Source organism: Chinchilla lanigera, unplaced genomic scaffold, assembly GCF_000276665.1.
Source record: "Chinchilla lanigera isolate Chin_1 unplaced genomic scaffold, ChiLan1.0 scaffold00006, whole genome shotgun sequence".
In the NCBI taxonomy this organism is placed as follows: domain Eukaryota; kingdom Metazoa; phylum Chordata; class Mammalia; order Rodentia; family Chinchillidae; genus Chinchilla; species Chinchilla lanigera.
The window spans coordinates 36,677,979-36,703,838 of NW_004955407.1; the positions used below are offsets into that span (position 1 = coordinate 36,677,979).

Below are 25,860 nucleotides of genomic sequence, written 5' to 3' on the forward strand. Positions count from 1 at the left end.
CCAACCAACCAACCAACCAACCATCCAACCAACCAACCATCCAACCAACCAACCAACCAACCAACCATCCAACCAACCAACCATCCAACCAACCAACCAACCAACCAACCAGTCAACTAACCAACCAACCAACCAACCATCCATCCATCCATCCAACCAACCATCCAGCCAACCATCCAACCAACCAACCAACCATCCAACCAACCAACCAACCAACCAACCATCTAACCAACCATCCAACCATCCAACCAACCAACCAACCAACCAACCAACCAACCAACCAACCATCCAGCCAACCATCCAACCAACCAACCAACCAACCAACCAACCAACCAACCAACAAAAAGCAACAAGAAACTATTGACAATATCAAAAAAGAAAAGAATTGATTATAGATGCTTTGTTATTTAATTTCAAATACTAGGCTACAGGATGTGATGTTTTCCTGTTCCTTAATCTTTCTTTATCCTTGTCCTCAGTAAGAACTTCCATAAACTAGCATAGTCCTCAAGTGCCATGGACTCATGTTTGCAAGTCTCAGAACTGGGTAGCCCAATGTGGAAGAGTAATGTTGGTAATTTACCAAGTCTAGTGTCAAAAGGAAACAGAATAGTGTCATTTTTAGTGTAAGTTTGACTTTAGTTTTGCAGATCCTGCCAATTGCTGATCATTTAGGTAAAAACAAGCCCTGACTTGTGCTCAAGTTAAAAATTCCTTCAATAAACAGTCATGTTTCTTCTCCTACCCCAAAACTGGAGGGCCAGGCAAGTTCACTGTCAGCTATGCAAAAACAAATGGAAAAGTTCCCTTAAAGATGCCTTTAGGAAAACATTCTACACCTCCACACTTATTTCTATTCTTACAGAGTACTTGGTGCATTTATAAATTAAGTATTAGATTAAGTAACAAATATTATTTATTGAATGTTCATTGTGTCCAGGCACTGAGTGCTTATGTGAATCAAGCATTTCAGCCTTCGGACAGTGTTTTGGGATAGATGAGGCTATGATCTCTGAGCAAACTAAGGCAAAGAGAGGTTCAGTAACTTTCCTGGGTTACGCAGTATCTCCCCCTACATTTTACAGCTTGAAGTCCAGGCCCCCATTGTGACTCTCTTTGGAGACTGGGTTTTAGGGGCACAAGGCTAATGACATCATAAACATAGAACCTAATCCTGTAAGACTGTGTCCTCACAGGAAGTGGAGGAGACAACCAGAGGATGGGCCCACGCACAGAGCAAGAAGCAGCTAGGTCTTAGCAGCTAGGAAGGCGCCCTCACCTAAAGCAGACCCTGGAGCACATCGTCCTCACACCCCCAGCCTCCAGAAGGCAGAGAAAATCAATGTCCGCTGTTTAAGTCCCCAGCCTGTGGTGCTTTGCTGTGGCAGGCTGAGCAGACATACAGGTACCGTGAGGCTGGAATCAGTTCCTGTTCAGGGAGTCAGGCTCCAGAGCTGTGGTCTCCCCGTCACATTCATTTCTGTATTTGAAGGCAGGGACCATGTGCTAATTTTGATCTTCACAACCCTCGTAGTGCCCTACACGTGAGGGCTGGTAACCTACACCAACCACAGTGATGCACAGTATATGAAATAAAATGGGGTGCAGAGAGGTATCATTGCCGGAGCACCTAATGGGAACTCCGCCACCAATCAACCCCCGCCCGCCATTTGTAAACTGCCTTCCCTTCTACCTGTCATGTGTTCCCCACCAGCACTCCTTTCAACCGATCCTTGCTTACCTTGCCCTGAACACGAATGCTGTTTATCCTCTCCCAAGAATGGAGGTGCTGGCTACTGTCTTTGAAAAATTGCTTGGAGATGCGAAGCAATGTTCATTACTTTTTAAGAAATCGCAACATGCCCCCTAATCAAACCTCACACTGAAGGATTTTTCCTATTGTATATTTCTATCTCTTTTCTCTAACTGTGAAAACCCAAGTTCCCCACAAAACTACGTACCTGTCCCTGGTTCTAGTCAACAGAAGACACGCGACTGGTTTGGAATTAACACAAGGAATTGTTATACAAGCCTCAGACTGCGAAGCCAAGGACCAGACATTCTTTCAGTTGAGATGGGAAAATCTACGTGACCCTATATATATATATGCATCCTTGAAAGCCCCAAGGAATGTACCAGGATTTTGAGGACCAATCAGAGATTGCCAAATGCACCTGAAAGCCAGTCAGAAAGCTAACTTGCTTCCAAAAATTCTACCCTAATAGAGCACTCACCAAAGACCAGCTTAAGACTTCTGTCTTTTACTCCATAAACCCACTGTCCTTTCAAAGTAGCAGACTTTGATGGCAGCAGATTTCCTTGCACGATCTGAATAAATGACGTTTTGCTACTTCTACAGCTTCTCTTTGTTCTGTTGACACCATCAGCCACACACCAAGGAGGTAGAATGGGAAAGTTCTTTGTAATCTTAGAATATTCCCAGTGAGGTCGTACGATCCAAGCACTGTGCTCCAAAGTCACTTGAACTCGTTCTTTTTTAGATGTGGTTATGTTATCCAGTGGATAACTAGTTGGGGTCATTTGTTTCTACTTTGTATTTCCTTTTAGGATTAGCTTTTGTCATTGTTTTTTTTAATGTGTAGACTACTTGAATGGTTCAAAAACTCTGTCAGGCTGAAAAGATTTATTCAGAAAAACCTCATTTCCATCCCTGCCGTGGCTTCTACCCCATTTCTGTCCACCTGCTTTATCGTTCCTGCTTTTCTTTGGTAAAAATAAGCAAACATACGCACATGCACATTCTTGTCCTCCACCCTCTCCCCATGGAGAGAACACTTCAGAATGAGGGACTGGCTTCCTTCTGCTAAAGGAATTTGAAATCACTGAATCTGCCCATTTCCTTTCTGAGCACACTGGATCTCCGTGACATGGAGACCATACCCTGGGAGCTGCAGCCCGGCGGGCTGAGGCTCCAGTCCCAGGGCCCGGCATGTCAGCGTGACTAGGGCAAGCTGCTGCCCCAGCTTTCTGCCTGACTGTCACAGTGGAGGAACAGCGACCAGGCTCGAGGTTCGAGGGTGGCCTCCAGGAGTGCCATGCACTAAAGTGCTCAGTACTGGGCTCCCACTAAGGTGCCACTAGCGATTCTCTTCCTTCCTGGGTTCAATGATAAAGCAATGTCACCTTCCTTGTAAAATCAACAGCAAGGAGGTTGTCCCTCACAGTGCTGTTTTGCTGTTGTTGACTCTTGCACGGAATAAAGGTGTGCAGGATGAGCTGTGGCAAGGCCAGGTCTTGCTATTGACGTCTGGCTTGCTTCATGCGTAGCTATTCATTGGATGTTGCAAACTACTCTTTGCTGGCTTGATATCCGAAGCTCTTCCCGTCAATGAACTCATTATTCTGCACTTTTCAGGCAGCGGCTCTTTGATGCTTTGGGGAATCTGGTGAGGCTCCTGGATGCCCGTCTCAAGCTAGATACACAGGCAGGAGTTTGCAAAATGTCAGGGGCTCATCACCTTGCTGAACCCAATGGAGCTCAGGGGCAGACAACAGAAGGAAGCAAAACCAAGTGTGGTTTAGGGAAGATGTGTGCAGGTGTGCAAAGGGCAGAGGCTTACAGGAAAGAGCGAAGGAGAGGAGGGAGGATGGATTCAAACTGTGACTACATTACAGGTGCCCTGCGTAGCCTCCCAGTGTCTGGAGCGAGCCCCATCAGAGTTGCAACTGTCAATGGTTATGGTTTTCATGAATCTGGACCTGGGAGTTCCCATGGCAGGAAGTCTCTGCCTCGGCCACCACCTTATCTCCTGCCTGTGTTTGACAATACACCCACTAAGCATTTATTAATAACTAAATGGACAAAAGAAGCAGGAGATTAGAATTCATTTATTTATTCATCATATATTTATCAAGGACCTGTTATGTGCCAGGCACTGTGAGGAGCCCTGGGGTAGAATGATCATGGTTGTTGAGCTCACTGAACTTATTGATAGTCTGTTGAGAATGAAATAGACATTCAAATCAATGTAAAATTATAACTGTGACAAGTGCAATATGAAGGCAGCTTTTTCTGTAAGGCTATAAAAGGGATCTGGTGTGGGAATTAATGGAAATGTCTCTCAGGATGTGACTTTTTGCCCTGTGATTTGAAGAGTGAGCCCCAAGGTGGGTGAATGGGATAAGAGTAAATGTCCTGTGGGCAGAGGGACATGGCTTGCAGCAGGATCTGTGGCATGAGGGTTCCTGGGGCACTCAAGACCCTTAAAGAGGGCTAGTCTGTTGGGAACCAGTAAGGGAGCTGGGTCCAAAATGAGAATATTGCTCTGGCTGCAGAGGGGAGGATGCCTTAGAGGAAGGTTAAGTAAGTACACTTGGAAATAGACAGGAAGTGATGTCAGAGGTACAAAGAGGAAATGACAGTACCGGGACTAGAACAGAAGCAGGGGCAATGAAGGCACTCATGGACAGTCCCCCATAGTGAATTATAGATGAGACCGAGTTAGAGGAAGGAGCCAAGAATGATGCTCAGGACCCACCGAGAATCTTGAGTGTGAGAAGATTAGAAATTTGGTTTGGAGATGCTAAGTCTATTGTGAGTTTGCGACATGGAAAAACATTGCAGAGGCCTCTGGGATAAATTGGTCCCACACCATAGAAGTACTGTAGGTAGGACATCCAGAAGCATAGAGGTGGGAGTGGAGGCCCAGGAGATGGCCTAGGGAAGGGTACTCAGCAAGGAGGGAAGGCTGAGGACATTTACCTTTTGATAGGCAGGAGGAGGAGCTTCCCCAGGTACCAAGAGACAGGAGGAACATCCCTAGAGTAGAGCTGACAGAAGCCAAGGAGGGAGTGTTTCAGGAAAGGCTAAGTGTTAACTGTCACAGGCTGAGGAAAGATAAAATCGCACCAAACTGAAAAATACACATAGGATTCAGACATAGAAGTCAACTTAGCTAGTGGTACAGAGGGAGCCAGTGCAGGGCCTTGAGGGGAGAAGGGGGTGGGGGTGACTAGTGAGAAGTTTTTCAAGAATGTGACTGAAGATGAGGAGAGAAGGCAGGCGCTGGTGAAGGATGTGGGCAGAATGACATTTTTTGAGACGTGAGGTCTGGCCCTGTTTAACACTGGTGAGACAGGGACTAGTTAAGTGGGTGTGGCTCCATTCACAGGTAGGAGAAGAGCTGACCAACTTCTCATGATTCTGGGCAAAGGTGTGAGGTGAGAGAAGGTGAGGGGCCCAGGGAAAGACCGGAAGATGTAGATCATGACATGGCGGGAAAGACTTGCAATTTCTGACTACACATTTCCTTCGTAAAGTAGGTGGGCAGATGGGGAGATTTGGCATTTTCTGTGGTGAATAATTTCACCAGAGAAAGAATTTAGACAGGTGGGTAGTCATGGCTTTTCAGTGAATGTTTGTCAGTGGCCATACTGGAACTGTGAGATCAGGTGGCCAGAGGAAGCTGACTACAGGAAGATGCCTCATCTGTCTATGAACTTCATTCTGGTAAGAGGCAGCAAGCCCTGTGATTATTCAAACCAGGTTGTCAGCAGCATCCTAAAATAATTTGTGTGGCCCAATCCAATCGGTGGACTGATCCAGCAAGCACCCACCCTTAATCCCAGCATTGCACACTCTCAATTCAGCCACCTCTGAAAAAGTCCTATGACCACATGAGGCTTTGGGGGGACATCTGGACACAAACCATATCAGCCATCTAGTGGAGGGAGAGATCCAAGGATTCCACACCACTTGGAGTAAATTTTCATAAAATGCTAATGAACGAATGAACTTCCAACTATCACGAAGACAGTCTAGGGCAACTGGTCCATATTCCATTGTCTAAATGATAACAAACAAAATTTCTTCAGTTCTCCTTCCAAATTGCACTTGGTGTTGATTTAATCTACTTTCTTTTATGTTCTGAAGGGGATGGTGAGGAGGAGACAGGGACCAACCTAGAGATAAATCACATACGCTAAGGATGAGCCTGTGCTGATGTTGAGGTCCAAAGCACAGAGGGAACCTGTAGGTTTTCACTGCTCTTGCTGTTGGTCAAGGAAACCTGACTTTCTAGATTATTCCTGGAGCCTGGATTTTCCTGGAGGAACAAATGAACATGTGGAGGAAATCGTTAGGAATGTGGCAGACATGTTGTGATTCCTAATGATCCATGTTGGAGGCTGCCCCAAATGGACACACCATAGGGTGAGTAGAGAGAGGCTGGGACAAAAGGGGCCCATCCACGTCAGCTGTGATACACTGTGAGTGACACTCTTGAAGTCCACAGTGACCTGGAAAGCCAGGATTTCATTTACAGGAGCAAAGCTTTGTTGAGGAAAACAAAACAAAACAAAACAAAACAAAACAAAACAAAACAAAACAAAACAAAACAAAACAAAACACCACAAAGACTTTGGGAGCCCCAGAAGCCACAGCCAGGAGACCCGAAGGATTCCTGTCCCACTTGAGAGCAGATAAATGGGAGCTTCACTGGGGAGAGGGTCAGGGTGTGCTGGGAATGTGCCAGGGTCTGGATGCTGCCCAGCATTTCGAGAAGGGGCCCAGAACTCCTGCCCTGGGTCTGACCTTTCTGTGGGAAGAAGGCCATAGATGGGAAAATCCTAGAGACTTTGAGGAGAACTGGAAGGAACTTAAGGGTTATTTCTGGAGTTCTGGAGGATTTCAGGACCGTAGAGCAGCCCTGGGTGCTGAGAAGTGCTGAGTATTCAGCAGCAGCCTGAGGCCGAGCTACATTCCAGATGCTCCAGATGAGCACGAGCATGCAATGGAGAAAGTTGGAATTAAAAACATTACACTGTGCCATCTGTGTTCCTCAAAATCTTCCCTCTCTCTCTGAACACAATTATCCCATAGTTCTGGCCGCTTTCTGAAGCGGTTCTGGAGTCCTCTTTCCTGAGGGTCTTTATGAGATGTGATCAGAATCACAGTGAGTGCTACTGCCAAGGGCCACCCAACAGAAAGGCAGCTCGTAAAACATTATGTTGTGTCCTCATCCATCTTAGTCACCGGATCCGGCACTGTGTGACTTCCGGCTCCTCCCCAAAGTCAAGATGACCCGGAAAAGGAAATGCTTGAATCAATTCAGGACATTGAGACAGCCAGGACTGCACAGCTAAAGACACTCAGGAAAGAGGACTCCAGAGCTGCTACAGGAAGTGACAAGAAGCATGGGATGTGGGTGTGGGAAGTGAGGCAGAGGATTCTGAGGGGAGTGCATGGAATGTGCCTTTTACTGCAATACAGTTCTAAAAATTTAAACATTCATTGTAGTTGTTGATCATACCTTGTGGGTGCCAGTGTCCCATGGGTGCAGAGGCTAGGAATTTCCAGAACCTTTTCTGGTAAGGCCAGTGGAAAGAGGACAGAGCAAGTCTCATCTAGACTATGGTGGGGACCTGCAGGGGCATCAACTCGACAGGGTGGCCCAGTGCTTCAGGGAGAACAAAGAGAACGAGTGTCCTCAGGCCAAACTCCCCCGGCAAAGTGCCATGGAGCCATCTCAGTTCCAGTCACCCATGGATGGAGAGGGGAATATACGGAATGACAGCATCAACCAGAAAGAACCACGCTGAAAACTGAAAGTGACTAAGTTATCTTTCATCAACAAATTCAAGTTTTTGTTCTTTCCTCCTGGGAAATAGGAAGTTAAGAGCAGTTAGTTTTTGTTGCCGAGAAATCGTTCCATCTACTCATCCAAGAGTTGAGTCTATAAATGGTAAATTCTCCTAAAACATATTTTTATGGTCTGGCTTAAAAGTCTTAAAACTCTTCCTTCTCAAACACAACAGGAAAGGGTATTTATAACTCACATACCTTCCCCTTGGAGGACGGTGGAGTGAGAGATCCTGAGAATGCCAATCTCTGGCAAGTGTACAAAGCTTGGGACCCTACGGGACCCCAGGGCTCTCAGTGTAATTGCGCACAGATGCCTTATTTCACTGGACTCAGGTGTCTGTAAAAAAGTCAAGTCGACCTCCAAGTTTTGGATTTGAAAATTACAACAATAATTAGATATCGGGGAGCAGCTCTGGCAAGAGACAGAGTCTTCCAGATGGGCTCATGGCTTATCCTAGTAGATTCATTGTTAACTTATGGGAGTTAAAGGCAGGCATTATGCTTCTGAGAAGACTTGAGTTCATCTGAAACACTGACTGCATTGTTTCCATAGCAACCCAGAGTTAGACATAGTAGGGGCAAACTTTTGATGTTCTGATCCTACTAACCAAGCCACTCATGGAACCAGCACCTTGGGGAGCCCCCGTCCTGGCCAGGCAACAGACTGACAATGACAGCAAAGTCTTCAAAGAAAAGGTGCTGTGGTGGAACAAGTTAAGTAGCTCTGGAGCTCCTACCTTGTCTGCCGCCTCCTGAGCTAGGGTCCTCTTGGCCATTGGGGTCGTCCTCTGGAGTTCAGGCCTCCTCTCCCATCTACATTCTTTCTATCCTGCATGGCCTCATTCACTCCTGGTGTGCTGTGTGTTGACTTTCAAACTACTTCTCCGGTCCAGAAGTCACCTCTCATCTCCAGACCCCTGTCCCCCTGGCATCTCCTCTCGATGGCTTGGTGAACACCCTTAACGCAGTATGCTCCTTCCTCTAAGCCTGTTCTTCACCCTGCCACCCTGATTGATTCCAGCCAGAAGTACCACAACCTGGACAGAATTGCGTCCCTGTATCTGCGTCCAACTCCTTAGCCCCCAGGGTTGATTGAACATCTGGAACTGTGTGTGTGTGTGTAAGTGAGGATTGAACCCAGGGTCTTTGCACTGAGCTACACCCCAACCCATTTTGAGATAGAGTCACACAAAGCAGAGTGGGATGCTCTGTGCCCACTTTGGAGTCTGTCAGTGAGTTGCTTTGCTCATAGAATGAGATCCAATCGTCTGACAGTATTTTCCTGGGGTCCCTGCACCTCCTGGCTGGGATGGTCTCCTCCTCTCCCACCCTCCTTTCACATGGCTAACCCTTGCTGGTGCTCATCATGTTTGTAATTTTTTTTTAAGACACAATCTTGCTGTGGCCTTGAACTCACTGTGTAGCCCAGGCTGGCCTTGAACTCGTGGTGACCCTCCCGCCTCACCTTCCTGAGTGCTGGGGTTGCGGGTGTGCACCACCATGCCTGGCTCACGTTTGTAGTTCTTTATAAAATTCCCATACTCCTTGATAGACATAAACTCAAAGCTGGGATGGCATCTGTCTTGTCTAATAGTATCTGGAGCAGAGCGTGGTAAGTGCTTCATAGAACTTTAGGGCATTAAAAGAATGTGCGGGCAGTGTGAGCAGCATTTCTTACACTAATAACTCTCACGGTGACACAGACCCAGTTAGGGAGATAACGCTGTCATCATAGAAAACATAGTGGATCAAGGAAGCTGCACATGAGCAAGGCTCACATGAGAATTTATGAGTTTAAGGGCTATCGGTTTCACTCTGGGCTTCGAGGGCTGGGAAGTCTTCTATAGTAGGAAGTAGGGCCAGGGAGGGACAGGTGTGGAGGGCCGGGAGAGTGCTGCAGGGCAGCAGAACCCACATATATCTGAGTCTCCTTCTGCCATCACAGACAAGCTCTGGACTAAGGCGGCAGCCTGCCGGACACTTTAAGGACAGCTAAACTTGGCATCTTGCGGAAGCTGTTGGTACCCCCTGTGCCTTCCCCTGGGACCTCCTCTGTAGCTCCCCTGTTACTGCAAACTCAACTCTGGGAAATTAACTGGGGGTGAAAATGAGGACAAGGGTCTTCTTAAGACTGTAGGCCCCTGGACAGCAAGCACTTGTGCTGATTTGCATTCAATTTGCCAAAGGACATAAAGCCATTAACACTTATTAAAACAACATTTAGCTCTCCCCAAACTGAGCTGGGACTTGGCTGTGTAAGATGCATGTGTCCAATGCTCGATTTAGTAAGTGGATAATTTACTTGTGGAAGGGAACAGAACATGTCAGCCTCGCCCCCTGACTTCCCTTTAGGGCTATGAATCTGTCTGATGTTCCAGGAGCAGAGAGAAACTGGAGAACAGTCACTAAAAATTAAGCAGCTCTTAGGCCTGGTCCCAACATCCTTCAGTTTTATTGCTTTTTCATAATTGTTTATGTTTTCATCCATTCTGCACCTTGGGAGCCACTTTTGATCAATCTGCAGAGTGATAGACTTTCCTGTTCTCTGAGGACCTGTTTGTCCTCGGCCTTGTTAATAGCCTGTCAAAAAGCAAAGCCTTGGACATGCTTTAGATTCTCACAGCTGATGGCATAGGGGCAAAACAATAGCCACGTTTCCCTTCCTTCATCCTCATCTCAAAATCATTTTCAGGAAGATTGGGAGGTGCTCTTCCCACCAGGGAACAAGGTTGATGGGCCAGGAAGAAGCAGCTTGGGAGTGACCACTGACTGCAAGAACACCAGTGCTTATCTTTGGAAAACTGCCTTCAAAAGGCTTTTAACCAAAAGCGATAGCTTTAAAAAAAACAAAACTTTGGTTGACAGATTCACAAAGGGCAAATATCTTAGTCTATTTTCTGTTGCTTTAACAAAATGCTGGAGAGTAGATAGTTTATAAAGAAAAGAGGTTTCTTTTGGCTCAGGATTCTGGAGGGTGAAGTCCAAGGGCACAGTGCTCGGGTCCCCTGCTTTGCTGGTGAGGGCCCTGTGCTATGTTAGCTCAGGGCAGAAAGCGGAAGGGTAAACAGGCAGGTATGGAAAAGAAAGGGGGCCACATTGCTGCTGATCCATTTCCCTAAGAAACGCATTAATCCCTGCTCTCATGACCCGCCAACCCTTCCGGCAACTCTGAACCCTCCACACTGCCACCTTGGGGAATTAAGATTCCGACACATAAATTTTAGGGGGCCACACTCAAGCCATAGCAACCAGGAAGGAAATAGAAGAGACAAATCTATAAAAGCAATGGCATCTTCTTAGTTCTTCCTGAAGTGAGCTGGGTCTTGGCTGTGTAAGATGCATGTGTCCAATGCTCGATTTAGAAACTGGATAATTTACTTGTGGAAGGGAACAGAACATGTCAACCTCGCCCCCTGACTTCCCTTTAGGGCTATGAATCTGTCTGATGTTCCAGGAGCACTTAAAAAACACAATCTTAACTTGAAACATTAGGCAAACTTTGGGAAATCAGTGTTTGCACCCTGTGTGTTTGGGAAGGCAGCTAGACCTTGGCGACAGTGAACTGGTTGACCTGTGTTCAGTAAGGGAGCTTCTGTCCAGGTGGTCCTGGAACTGAAATAACCCAAGCAGGTGGGCATAGTTGTACCCAAGGCACCCTGTTTCTTCGCTGGCAGCTACTGGACTAGGAGACACTGTGCGTGGAGGCACAAGATAGCCTTTTCTAGAGCTCCCTCACAAATTCAGTGCTTTTTGGGGGGAATGCCCCAAGATGTCCCCTAGTTTAGCTAAGTATGCAGTCTGTCTGTGACATGCTGCATGTTCACGGCTCTTCAACAATGGACTAGGAAGGAAATTGAGGAAAGTCTGCTTTGGAGTCTACTAAGGAACCTGTATCTTTTCTTCAAACTTGGAACCTTTCCTGTCTTGTCAAGAATCTGGCTTTGTGTGTAGAGTCTGAGACCAGCCCTCGGAATCATCACCTCCCTGTAAAGGTGTGTGTCATCCTGTTGGGAATGAGTCTTCTCCAGTCTAAAGCCAGTTCTGAGGTATTGATTTAAAGCACATGTACTAGCTAATTTCTACATTCCTCATTCCCAACCATTTATGGTGAAAAATGTAACCAAGGAGAGTTTGGCATTTCCTATATGGGTTTTGGGTGTTGCATAGGAGATCAACCATTTTCAAGAACAAACAAAAACTTGGTGTGACAACATGACCCCTGCCACGTCTCATCCATCAGTGCAGGCGCCACCAGGAGGTGTCCCAGTACTGTCCCGACTGTGAGGTTCTAGTAATAGCAGGAATGCCCATTGATTTCTATTGCACTTCTAGCTTGTTAGTATCCCAGAGAGATGTGCTAGTCATCACACAGCGGAATCATTTATTTGGTTCTGCCTTATAAAGACAAGGAGGAGTGAATAACAACACCGTGTTCCTTGCTGGCTAATCTCTGTCCTCTTATCTTGCTGTCCCTTCCTGGAGGAGGGTCTGGTATGTTCCAGGATGCCCAGAATTCCCAAGAGAGCAGGAACAGCAGGTCCCAGGGTTCTGGGTCACCGCATTTTTACAGTGAGTTTAATTTTACCAGCTGTGCCTCCCCAGAAGTGGACTAGATTGTGCATGCGGATGAGATTGAAAGGAAGGATGGGGCCCTTTCATCTGTGCAAGTTTGAGGAAGATAGGTCATGTGGTAGGTGAAGCAATGCACAAGTATCTAGTATGGCACAGAGCACTTAGCATGTTCTTAATATCATTTATTCAGCACAGGCTATTGTCATTATCCTTATTAGAGGTTGGTTCTTTCTAGCTTGTTTCTTTGGATCCTACGTTTTTTGGTCTTTCTGAGAGTGTCCTCTGATATATAGACCCGCTCAAGGTGTGTGTGTGTTTGTGCATGTGTGTAAGATTCGGGTGGGGAGGGGGCCAGGATATCATGTCTATTTCAGAAATAGCTTTGTTCTGGGTTAGGGTGTTAAAGGGGTCCTATATTCTGACCCTTTGACATCTGGGTTCTTGTTGACCCAAATGCTAGAGATTGCAGACAACACACTCAGGAGGTCAGCTTTCAAATGCTAGCCTACCAGCCCACAGCCTGCACTCCCCGCCTCCTCTTTTATGGGGTTTCACTATCCACTTGCCCTCGCCATCCCAGGGCCAAGCATTGAACAACCAGGGACAGTCCCAATGCCCCCAAACTTGCCAGGATGCCTAAAACTAGCTAAAGCTGAGCCTGCTCTCCGGCCCATCCTTCCCTTCCCAGGGAAACCCTCCCAAAGGCCAGGCCTATAGTTTCCTTCATTCCCTCTGCCCCTGGACCAATGCCTCTCCTCTTGGGGACTGTGGGTAACAACGGCAATCACTTGTTGGAAGACACAGCGTATTATGTCCCATGGCCTCCACGCCCCAGCCCTGCACAGCACTCCTGTGTGCTTGCTTTTGCCCAGATTTCCTTCACTTTGTGGGACGGCCACAGTCTGTGAAATTCTCCAGGACTCAGCTGCTTGAACTGGACCCGATTCTCCTCTCTGCCCTCCGTTGCTTGTCTCCAGCCCCACCTTTGCTGAGGAGGCAGAAAAGACTTTTGCTTGCCTTGCTTCCCACTTGTCCATTTTATGGTGTCTTTCCTTGGCCAGACATTTAGGGTAAAGCTTTCCTTTTTTTTTTAGTTAAATATTTAACTGAGATGTATCACACAGTCTTTGAACACACGGTAGAATCCACATTTTAGCTGGTAGTCTGTCAAATGCAATTTTAAGATTTTTGTTAATAACTGGACTGGGAGCTCCCCGTACCTCACTGTTGATGGACATATGGACTGATTTATTGCTTTTAAGTGAGGTGTAAAAGACACAGTCAGGAAATGAGCAACTGAAATGAAGACACTTCTCAGAAGAAAAAGTACACATGGCCAATAAGTACCTGAAAAATATTCAACGTCTCTGGCCAGCACAGAAACACAGATTAAAATAACATTGAGATTCCATCTCATCCCAGAAAGAATGACCGTCATCAAGAAATCAAATGACAGCAAGTGCTGGTGAGGCTGTGGGAAATGCTTGTACACTGTTGATGTGAATATAAAATGGTACAACTGCTATGGAAATCAGTGTGAAGAGTCCTCAGAAAACTACTAGAAATTCCATCTGAGCCAGCTGTTCCCCTTCCAGGTTTCTTCTGGAAAGAGTTAAAGACATCACATTACAGGGATCCATGCATACCCGTGTTTATAGCAGCACAATTCATAGCAGCTACATCTAGGAAGCAGCCTATGTGCTCATCAGTGGATGAATGGATGAAGAAAATGTGGTATTTACACACCATGGAGTACAACTCTGCCCTAAAGAAGGATACACTTGCATCATTAGTAGGAAAATGGTTGCCCCTTGAGATCATAATATTAAATGAGATAAATCAGACACATAGGCTTAAATACTGCATGGTCTCACTATAGAGAAACTCGAAGTCTAAATACAGAGCAAAATAAAAGATGGAGACTTTTTTCAAATGGGAAGGGGAACAAGAGGTGGAGAGATGAGGGAGGAAGGGGATGGAAAGGGAATAAAAAAAATTGGGAAAAATAGAGGTAAAGATTTTGCAGAAGGGAAGGGGACCAAGAGATGGAAGCAACAAAGAGGGAAAACATGGGTAGGGGACAAAAAAAAAAATGAAGTTGTGTCATGTACCTGTACCCACTCCCCATGAGGAAGGTGATCATTATGTGCTACAAACATGGACTGATGAAAAAAAGAATGCAAAAATATTAGAAGAAGAAGTTTGGATCTTGGCCACCTGACCATGATTCCAACAGGAGAGAAACGCTCGGTGGGTCAAGGGGAGACTCGGGGGCTGGGCTCGCTTCCCTTGAGCATCATCCATGGCCCTGCAGACTGGTCCAGCTAGTGGCCACTCAGAAAGCTGCGCGTCCTGAAACCCCAGCTAGTGCACAGAATGTTCTAGATTTGCAGCATGGGCTGGCAGGGAGACACGACTCCTCTCCTGGGTGTGGCCAAGGAAAAGCCACAGAAGCTTATCCTAGCTTTTAAGAACAGCCTGACTGGTGGAGCTGTCCTCTAAAACAGAAGTGTGCAGCACTGAGGGTCTGGTCCTGCCTGGTCTTAGATAAAGCCTGGCCCTGCTTTAAGCCCACGGGCAATGTCTGGTGTGAGCTGCCCCCTTTCCTTGGGCTCTCTGCTGTGGCAAGGTGGGCACGGGCAGGGAAGAAGCAGGATGGTGTATTTTTGTGAGCTTGGACTTAGTGCCAAGTTCCTCTGGGCCGAGTTCTAGTTCTGCCTCTCACTTGGTGCAGGACTTGTAGCAAGTTCATTCATTTCCCTGAGCCCCAGTTCTCTGTAAGAGAGAAATGATAACCTCTAGGTTGCTGTGAGCCGTACTATACAAGATACGAGGTGTGAATGAAAAGTAAGATGTATGTTTAAATTTTAAAAAGTTATTACAGTGAAAGACACATCGTTGTTAATCCCTTTTAAAGTACTCCTTACTTGGAGTGCACTCATCCCATCATTCTTGCTGCTTCCTGCAGCAGCTCTGGAGTCCTCTTTCTTGAGTATCTTTAGTTATGCTGCTGTGGCTCTCTTGATGCCCTGAACTGACTTAAAATATTTACCCCTCATGCTCGTTTTGACTTTAAGAAAGAGCCAGTAGTTGCACGGTGCCAGATCTGGTGAATAAGGTAGATGAAGACACAGCGTTATGTTTTTAAAAGCTGAGCTTGCCTTTTGGTTGGACGGCAGTTGGCAGCAGCATTCAGTGTATTTTTTATCACACCTTGGAAAGACACTCAGGAAAGAGGGCTCCAGAGCTGCTTCAGAAAGTGGAAGGAAGGAAAGGATGAGTGTGTTGGAAGTGAGGGAGTATTCTGAGGAAGAAGAATTCATGGCAAAGTGTCTTTTCCTATAATGATTTTTTATAAAGGGTAAAATTAATATTTTGTTGTCATTTTTAATCAGATGGCAGTTGGGTATGTAGTTTCCATACTATAAATAAAAAAATTAAAAGTTTTAAACAGCCCACAGCTGGTTATGTTCTTCAGAAAACGCAATTACACTAACTCCTTAATGGTGGCTTCACGCTTTTCCTTATTAGAGCCAGAAAACTGACCCATATATGTTCAGAGAACAACATGTTAGAATATTTTTCAGACAGGGAATGCAGGAAAGGCTTGATCATTTTGCAAGGCCCACACCACGTGGCTGAGAAGTCAGCTACTACAAGTTTATCTCCTGCATCAGCCAAAGCTTACTGAAAGGCTTCTTTGCTATAGATCTGCTGCACCATTCTGGCTGCTGGGGGCCTGACAAGCTACTGAAGCAAGTGGTGGAAGTGGGCTGAAGGTGCAGGACGTAGCTTGGTATAATAATTTTTAAAATTCAAACATTCACTATACTTTTTGATCACCCTGTGTAGTGGTGCATCTTACCCACCCTTGGTATGGGCTTTGGTAAGGATATTGACAGTGTAAACACCTCCTGGCCAGCTGTTCAACCCACCTGGAATATGGCTTCTCCACCCGAGGAAATTCTATCCAGCATCTTTAGGAGGCTTCTTGGAGCCTCCTAGCCAGCTTTCTTTCAGGAATCCCAGTTTCTGTATGGTCTATACCACTCCCAGGCTGCTGCCTGCTTTCCATTCTACCATTTTTTTTGTTTTATTTATTACTGTTATCTAGATAATTGTTATGCAAGTCTAACTTCAATTGTGCTGTTATCCCTGGAGCTTAGCAATACGTATGCCTCGTATATTTGTGTACCTCTATCCTAAGTCCACTCATATCACCTCAATATGACTTTGGATCTTCTGCATATCACAAGCTCAAGAAAGACTTGATGATAATAATATCTTGATGCTGAGACCCGGAAACAACACAACAGAGGGATGCTTAGTAATTCTGTTGGCTCTACATGATGGCTGTTATTTTGAAGTGTATCATAAATCAGGTGAATATATGTATATATTTCAGCAAGTATTAGCACCTACTGTGTGAGTCCCACATTATGCCAGATACAGGATGTAAGAATGAATAAAATTGGAAATAGACCCTCTTCTCCTGAAATTTTTAGTAGAGTGAGATGACCAACACACCTTGATCAGTGTAGAAAAATTGTAATGAGTCTTAGGAAAGAAAGATAAGGGACTACAACACTACGTAGGGGCAGACAGGGAATTGAACCCCTGGATGAGTAGGGAAGGCTTTTCCAGTGCTCCACTGGCATTCAGACCTAGGGCCACCCAGGGCTGGGAGGGAAAGCTGCTACTGGAATGAGGACACAGAGGCCGGTGGTGGGAGGTGGCAGGTGGTCATGATGGTGTGAGGGAGACTAGAGGTGGCAGAGGGACAGGTAGGCTGGTGGGTCATGTCAGGTTGCAGGAAGCCATGGAGAAGTTCTGAGGAAGTGGCAGACAAGACCCTGTCTGCATTTTGAAGAGCTCCTGAGCTTCAGTGTCTGCAGTGGGCTGGAGTAGAGGTGGAGGGGATGCAGGGAGAGCAGTCAGAGGCTTCCTCTTGGCCAGGCAGGATTATAGTGTGTGGACTGAAGAGGTCATGGACATGGAAGAAAGGCGTGGATCCAGAACACAGCTAGGATGTAAGATATGCTGAGCTTGATGATGGATTCAAAATGGGTGGGGGGATGCAGCTACCTTAGATGATTTCTAGGCCTCTAGACTGAGCAACTAGATGGATGGTAGTACACTAATATATGAGGTTGTGGTTTAGATCTAGATGTGCCTCCAGAGCCTCATGCACTCCTACACGGAGCTTTGGAGCTGATTAGATTATGGGTGCATGATACTCACCGTGGATTAGTCCACTGTGAGTTTGTAGCTAAATATGATGCTGGGAGGTGAAGCCTGGTTGGAGGTGAGTCACTTCGGAACACGGCCTAAAAGTGCCTATGCCCTTCCTTCCTTCCTAGATCTCTCTGCTTCCTGCAGCCCTGCCATGGACTGTTTCTCCTCTGCCATGCCCCTCCTCTGTGCCACCCTGCCTTGGAGCCAGCTGACTGTGGACTGAAACCTCTACAAACTGAGAGCCAGAATAAACCCCTCTTCCTTAGATTTGTGGGTATTGAGTATTGTGCCTCAGTGAAAAGAAAGTAGCTAAGATATAGGAACTCCTAAGAGAGGGCTGACTTTAGGGGTATGTTTGAGAGTTTAGTTTGGACATACTGAGCTACAGAGATGTGACATTTAAGCTCTAAGAACTGTCAAATGGCGGTTGGACAAAGCATTCTGGAACTTAAAGCACAGGTCTGGATTAGAGGCAAGTCTGGGAGTCATTGATGTATGGTGACCGAAGTTCTGGGAGGGAATTGAGAGCCAGAGGCAGAAAAGAGTGAGGAAGAAGACAGCCTAGGTTGAACCTTAGGAAACTTGATATCTTCTGGCTGATATCTCTTACAGGAGTTTGAGTCTGGACAAGAGCCTGAAAAGCAGACAGAGGCAGAAAAGCGGGAATGTTTGACATCAGAGGCTCCCAGGGAGGACAAAGTTTCCAGAAGGAAGAGGGACCCATCAAAAAGTGCTGGAGGGATGCAGGAACTGAAGACTGGAACCAGTTTGGTGGACACAAAGACTGGAAGCCATTGATGAGCTGGGTAGGACTTGTTAGTGGAGCATCTGCCAGAAACCCACAAGGTTGGAAAGCTGACAAGAGGGTGGTGAGTGGGGAGCAGAAATGCGTACAACTCTTGAAGAACTTGCTTGTGGAGGGAAGGAGAGAGAAAGAGCACCATGGTTGGTGGGGAACTGTAGAAGTCAAGAAAGCTTTTTGTATTGCTTTTTTTTGTTCTAATGGGAGAGACTTGCGCACCATCCCACACCCAAGCAAAGAACTTATTGGCAAGAGGCAAGTTGAATATTTAGGGGAAAGAAGGGATTGTTTATAGTGTCCTAGCAGGACTGAGTGTTCTGGGTTGCCCAGGACTAAGAGGGCCCAGGACTTTGGTATAAACACCTGGTTGGCCTTGGCCAACTGGGATACTTGGTCACCTTCATTACAGATGAGAGGGCATGGGGCCCAACGCACAGGAGTAGGAGTCCACTTCTACAGAAAGGGACTGCAGTGGAGGGGAGAAAAGAATGGTCTCAGGTGGAGGAAGGATGGTAACGTCCAAGAGGAGAGGTTTGGGTCACCGGGAATATCCAAGAGGACAGGCTCTCACCGATGCCTTCGGTTTCCCTTGTGAGGTAAGAGGGAGACGTTTGCTGAGAGGGGATGTGTGGAAAGAGTTTGAGGTGCTCACCACAGACCCTGGAGAGCAAGTTACCCAGAGAAGTGGAGGTGAACTATGGGGCAGTGTTGAAGGTCAGTGTGAGGTTGGGCTCCACGGATTTGTGCGGTATGCATGGCGTTATCCAGCACAGGTTGGCTGCTCATGTGCGGGTTGGGGAAGGTCAGTGCTGAGCTCCTTCTGGGCTGTCATTTTTCCAGGCTGTTCAATAATAACGACAAAAGAATGAAAAGGGAACCTAAGGCCCTGGGGCAAGAACTTTGGTGAATCCGTAGACCTTGGGACTTACGCTGGATAGAGAGTGAAGGGAGGAAAGGCAGTGAGGATGGTTTTGAAGTACAATCGATGAAAATTAGCAGGCTTTATGGTAGGGCTGAAGCGAAGGCTATAAACTGATAGGACTGAGGCGGTGCTTGAAGCTGAATACGTGAACGGTCCCCATCCATGCCAGAGGGCACAGGACTTAAGGGTGGCGATGGCCGGGGACTTGTTGACACCAGTTCTCTTCTGGGAGGTTCTGGCAAAAGAAGGGACACACTAAAATGCTCAAGGAGGGCATGGAGGAAATGACTGATGGCAGAGGCAAGCTTTCTAAATGTGCTTTAAAAATAACGCAAGTGCGTTTCCATGCTTTAGGGGAGATTTCCACTATCAACCGGCCTTTGATTTCAGGACAGATGGTACTGTGGGGTTCCCATCGCTGTCTGCTACATTTCCCCCTTTTTCAGTCTCTCCCCAGCCCAGCTCCAGCTGAGCGGTGATTCTAGTAATTCTAATTCTGAGGGCAACATCCCTTTCTCCTTCTTCCTCCCTCCCTCCCTTCCTTCTCTCTTTCCTTCCTCCCTTCTCCTTTTCCTTCCTTCCTTCCTTCCTCCCTCCCTTCTCCTTTTCCTTCCTTCCTTCCTGTTTCATGAGCATTAGAAGTCATATTTACATATATGCATATATAGTATATAGTATTGGGCACAGTGCCTGAATTATAGAGTTCTGTGCAAAAGCATTTATTTAACTATCTTCCTTTATTCTCTGATGTAATATTTTTTATTTTTATCCAGGTACATGAGGTAAGAATGTATGACCTGTTTCAGTGATCAAAGTACTTTCTACAGGAAGTTAGAGACACATTTTCTTAGTTATAACAATTTTTAGAAAAATTGGGTATTTTGTATGTATGTATATGCAGGATAGTTAACATAGTTGTTCTACTGTCTTCTATTCCTTTGCTGAAAGAAATGGTCAGTGAGTCCTTGATTTATCAATATTGCATGTCTCTATTTGTTTTCATGAGAAACCACTCTGAAGATATCAATGTGTAATACAACAAGCATTGTTAATTTCCTACCACTTTGTTTGTAACTCTGTATTATCTGTACTATTCTTTTGCTATTTTTTAAAAGGTTGCTGTCTGTTAATGTTTTCCTCCTTTTATTTTTAAAATAAAAAAAGAAAAATTGGGTAAAATGATCCCACAATATAAAAACACAGCACTCAAACTGTGTAGCCATCTCACCCTTGTAGAGACAATGGAGTTCAAAGTGGCTCAAGACGCGTTGTAGACACCCCTAGAAGTTTTGGAATCAGGTTGGAAAGTCCAAGGTAAGAGTTCTAGCAAAGTGACCCTGGCCAGCATTTGCCACCTCTCTGAAACTGAGTGGAATATCCTTCCTTCCTTCCTTCCTTCCTTTCTTCCTTTTTCCCTCCCTCCCTCCTTCTTTCATCTCTTCCTTCCTTCCTTCTTTCCTTCCTTTCATGAGGATTAGGGATTATATATATATAGTATTGGCCACAGTGCCTCATTCATTTGTTCATCCATTTGCTCATTCACTCATTCATTCATTCATTCATTCATGTATTCAGTGACAAACACTTCTCCAGTGCCCTTATGTTCCTGGAGGTGCCAGGAATAAGAATGAACCCAGCACCCAACAGATGGAGCTACTGTTAGTGTTTCCACTACCCTGACTGTGTTTAACATTTCCCTGCCGCGCTCACAGTGGGGGAGAAATGTCTCGGCATCACCTCAGAATGCTTTCAGTGATGACTACAGGCCCATCGCCCCATGCCCCGAGAACAGCAGCCAGAGCTGCGTGTGTCCTGGAGCGGGTCCTGGGCTCTCTCTGTGGACCTGCCATTCCCACCTCTTTTGTCTGCTTTGACCTTCTTGACCACCAGGGAAGTGCGGGCTGGGTAGTTCTTTCTTTTCCCATTTCTCTGGTGAGCAAACTTTTTAGGAGATGAGGTGCCTTGCCCAAGGGACCGTGAACTCATGCAAGAGCTGGTTGTAGGGATTTGGGGATCTGCCTTCTGGGGTCACAAGTTGGCGGGAATGGTGGGATTGTTAGAACTCAGAGGAGCCCAGGAAAGGACTTTAGCCCCTTCCCACTGAACTTGAACCAGAGAAGGTGCGCAGGAGAGGCTGGCTGGGGCTGGAGAGCACAGGGCAACTGCTGCAGAGAGGTGGAGAACAGAAGGTCGGGGCGACTCGAGCGCTAAGCTGGACCTCCGAAGAGGTCGTGTAGCAACTGGTGTGCATGCATGCATGTGTGTGTCACACAAGCCGGGATATAAGACGGACAGCATAGGCCAGAGGCACCATGGGAAAATCCTGAGGCTGCGTTCCTAACCGGGGACTGACAGCGCAGATAGGTCACAGATGTGAATGAACAGTGTGATCAGAGGGGGTAAGGCCTGGCAAGGCTCTCGTCCCGAGTGGGTGGGGACAGAGGCCACCCCTCCACACACCCAAGGGCTGCAGACAGGGCTGGAGAGGAGAGAGGGACATGGAAAACAGGAGCGAGAGAGGAAGCACAAGGGGAGAGAGCAGAGCAGTGAGTGGGAGCGACCCTTGAGGACGGCAGGGGGCGCACTGTCCCAGAGCACTGCCGTGGGGGCGGAGAGTCGGGAGGCTCAGGGCTACAGCTGCAGTTTCCTTGTGTGCTGTGAGAGTCAAGGAGACGATGTCCAGGGCGTACCTGTGCACCATCCGGGCCACTGTCAGGCTCAGGCACGGGAGCCACCACGAACTTAAGGACTCCTCCTAGAGGTTGCCGCTGCAGGGCTTGGTTTTGTCCACTTTGGGCTTCTTCCCAATGGGCAATGATTCGAACCTTTTAATAAAAGGCCAGAAGCACTTTTGTGTCTGGCAACATAGCTATCGGCAGAACCTGGAAAGCTGTGCATCTCTGAAAGATTCAAAATTCTAGCTGTGCCGTAACAGTGTAGGCGGCAGAGCATGATCAGGGTGGATGAAAGGAAGGGCAGAAAAGCAGACAGGAGCTGACGTCCACAGAGCCGAGGGAAGGCTGAGGGAGGGTTCCTGGGCTCAGGCCGGCCCCCTGGCTTCTGGGGGCTGTGATGTCTCCATTCCCTGGAGCTTGGCGCGGTGGCGTAGGTGGCACTCATGTACAGAGCTCGCTGCCCAGGAGGCCTGTCCCAGACACACCTGTGTGCACACCTGTGGCCTCTTGTCTCACTTCTCTCACAGTCTATCCCCTCCCGCTTGACCCAGAACGAACGAGGCGCCGCATCAGTGATCTACGCAGGAAGAGCCTCCAGAGTCCCGGACAAAGTAAAAAATATTGGGGTGCAGAGACACCCTTAAATCAAGTGGCCTCAGCCACAGGCTGGCTTTGGGGCTCCACTTATCTCCCACACTCTCTCTGAAAGGGAAGCATGAGGAGTAGGGGTTCCCGGGGCTGAGGGCCGTGCTCTGAATTCATCTGTTCTGTACAGTGACCAGGCAGATGGGAGACACCAACTTCCCTTTAAGGACCTTGCCTTTTTTATAGCTCTACGGGGCTCCCAGTATATATTGTTCCCACGGGGGTGACCCGAACCTCCTGCACAGGGTGCCCCTGTCACCTGGGGCTCCAAGCCTATTTGCTCACCTGTGTGGGGAATGCTGGGGACCGGTGAAGGCATGCTGGGGCCCCCTGGCTTTGGAGGCTGCTCCCACCCCTGTGCACCACCCCCAGGAGTAGAAAGGGCATACTGGTGAGTGACCTCACTGCAGAGACGCACAGATTGCTTCTGTGAGACTGTGGTAAGTCTTGTTTCTTTGCTGAGAAGGGGCAAATGGCCACACCTAGAGATCATGACCACCTGTGAGCAAGGCGCGCAGGGGTCCGCAGTAAGACAGCCCTCCCGTGTTTCCAGGATCTGGCCTCACTTCCGGGGAAACCTTCTCCTGTCCTTTCACCAGCATTTGATCAAATACTGTAAGTCTGTACTCAACTTTTCCCTAGCAAACTCTACTGAAATTAATAACATTTCTATGTTTTGAGATGTTTGGAAAACATCTAGCCAAAGAAGTGCCTCTAACTGTCAGGGTAACACGTGACTAGCGGTCATTCGACAATCCCTGATGACCCCCACCTTTCAGTGCCCTCCCGGTAGCTGGGGATGCGATGGCTCATGTGACTAGAAACAATTGTTTTGTAAGCTGGGAAGGTTCTCATGGTTTGCTTTCCACACAACGAAACAGAGCCTCACTCATTTGTCAACTTCTGGATCATTAGAAATATTTTTCATAATTAACCGATAATTGATTACTTTTTAAAGAATGAAAGACTCTATGGGAGCTCAAAGCACTGTGTAATGTTCTCTACCAATATTTATTTGCTTCTTCTTTCTGAACTGAAGAATCGTGATTACCAGTGCTTATATCTAACTAATAAAAGATTGGAATAGAAGTAGAAGGCCCAAAGGCTTTTTCTGCATCTGTTGAGAAAATCAGGTGATTTTATCTTAGTTCTGTGTGTGTGGTACATTGCACTTATTGATTTGCATATACAAAATTGAGCATCCCTTTATGATAAGAGTCCTGAAGAAACTAGGGAGAGGAAGACCCTATCTCAGTATAATAAAGGCTACATATGACAAACCCAATATCATACTGAGTGGGGGAAAACTGAAGGAGGTCCTCTAAAATCAGGAAAAGACAAATCCACTCTCATCACTTCTGTTCAATAGGGCACTTGAAATTTTAGCTGGTAAATAAATATATGAGAAAATGTTCAGCATCATTGGTCGTTTGAGAGATGCAAATTAAAGCAGTACTGCGATTCCATCTGACTCCAGAACCAATGGCTGTGACCAAAAAATCAACCAACAACAAATGCTGGTGGGGCTGTGGGAAAAAAGGAACCCTTTTTCACTGTTGGTGGGAGTGTAGACTGGTATAACCACTATAGAAATCAATGTGGAGATTCCTCAGAAAACTAGGATTGGAGGTCTCCTTTGACCCAGCTCTTTCCCTTCTGGGTATCATCCCACAAGAATTAAAAACATCATACCACAGTGATACATGTGCACCCACGTTTACAGCAGCACAGTTTGTAATAGCTAGATCCTGAAAACAATCCAAATGCCCATCATCTGAGAAATGGATAAAAAAGATGTGTCTTTTTATACAATGGGCTACTACTTGGCCATAAAGAAGGATAAACCCGAGACATTGCTAGGCAAATGGATGCAACCTGAGACCATACACAAGTAATACACTGGACTCACCTGTGTAAACTCGCATCATCTCCCTTGTGTGAGAAACTGAAAGAGTAAATAAGGACCAAAATGTACAATAGGTGCTGTGAAACGGGAAGACATTTTTCAAAAGGAGAGAGGAGCTAGAATGGAGAAGGGGGAAGGAAGGGAAAAGGAAAAAAAAGGATAAAAAAGGATAAAATGGAAACAAAGCTCTGTAAATACAGAGGGGAAGAGGGATTGAAGGGAGGGGAGGAGGTTGGGGAAAAAAAAAGAGGAATCAAAATAGGTCGTGTACGGGTCCCAATTCCCCCTGATGAATATGATCGTTACGTGTACCTAACCTGCACCAGTGAATGTAACTAAAAAAAGAAATTTTAGCCAGAGCAATTAAATAAGAGAAAGAAATTAAAGGGTTACTAAAAAGAAAACCACATCACCCTTCCAACATGACCCTATACTTAGAAAACCCTAAAGACTCTTCTGGAAGATTTTTCAATCTGATCAATTCAGTAAAGTGGCAGGATACACAATCAACATACAAAGATCAGTCGCCTTTCTATATACCAATACCGAACCTGCTGAGAAACAAGTCAGGAAAACATTTCCATTCACAACAGCTTAAAAAAAAACTAGGAATAAACCTAACCAAGGAAGTGAGAGACCGCTACACTGAAAACAAGAACACCGGAGAAAGAAACTGTAGGCGACACCAGAAGACAGGATGAATGGGCCGGCAGGATGACTACTGTTAAATGCCCATATTACCAAGAGTGCCATAGGGACCAGTGCAATTCCCACTTATAAAACGACAGTATGAGGTCATAGAGAAACTTAGAGAAAGGGAAAAGGGATGAGAGGGAGGAGGAAGGACAGGGACGGGAGAGGAGCAGTCAAGGCACGTTACATGTGCACCATGATGCCAAAGCAAACCCGGTATTCGGCGTAACCAATAGGTACTAATGCAAGAGCTCCTGTCCACATTCCTAAGACATAGATTTCTGATCAAATTTCAGTATTGGTGAAACTGATAGAATAGTTAACAGTTATTTACCAAAATGTTATATGGTTATGCATTGATTGTTTGTGTTACATTGTAACAACTACGCTTTGATCGTTTGGCTTACATTGTAACAACTCTCTGTAAGAAAGGAATCCAATCCTTGCCCTCTTGCGATCGGAGGAAGTTGCAAGTGGTTTACATTTACATGCATATTCTTAGGCAAAGAAGTCTGATACAACTGGGCGTGGTGGCACATGCTGGTAATCCCAGCCCTCTGGGAGGCGGAGGCGGAAGGATCTCAAGTTTGAGCTCAACCTGGGAAAATAAGCAACTCGGGCCCCAAAAGACAAGAAGATTCTCCTTCAAAAGAAAAAAAATTAAAAAAGAGGCTGGGATTACAGTGCAGTGTGAAGGAGGCCTGGGTTCAATCTCCAGTACTGGAAAAATTTGTTAAGGTTAAAGAAAAAAAAAAAAAAAAAAAAGGGCTGGGCATTATTAAGCTTGTTTGTGGCAAACATTTCATA

The 25,860-nt window shown here is 46.4% G+C and overlaps 1 protein-coding gene and 1 pseudogene across 1 annotated transcript in view; both read right to left on the reverse strand.

Annotated features, from left to right (window-relative positions):
• Kcnj6 (potassium channel, inwardly rectifying subfamily J, member 6) overlaps positions 1–25,860 on the reverse strand; it is a 253,137-nt gene that overhangs the window by 7,155 nt on the left and 220,122 nt on the right. The gene's annotated exons all lie outside the window — the stretch shown is intronic.
• LOC102017195 lies at positions 15,663–15,898 on the reverse strand (annotated as a pseudogene).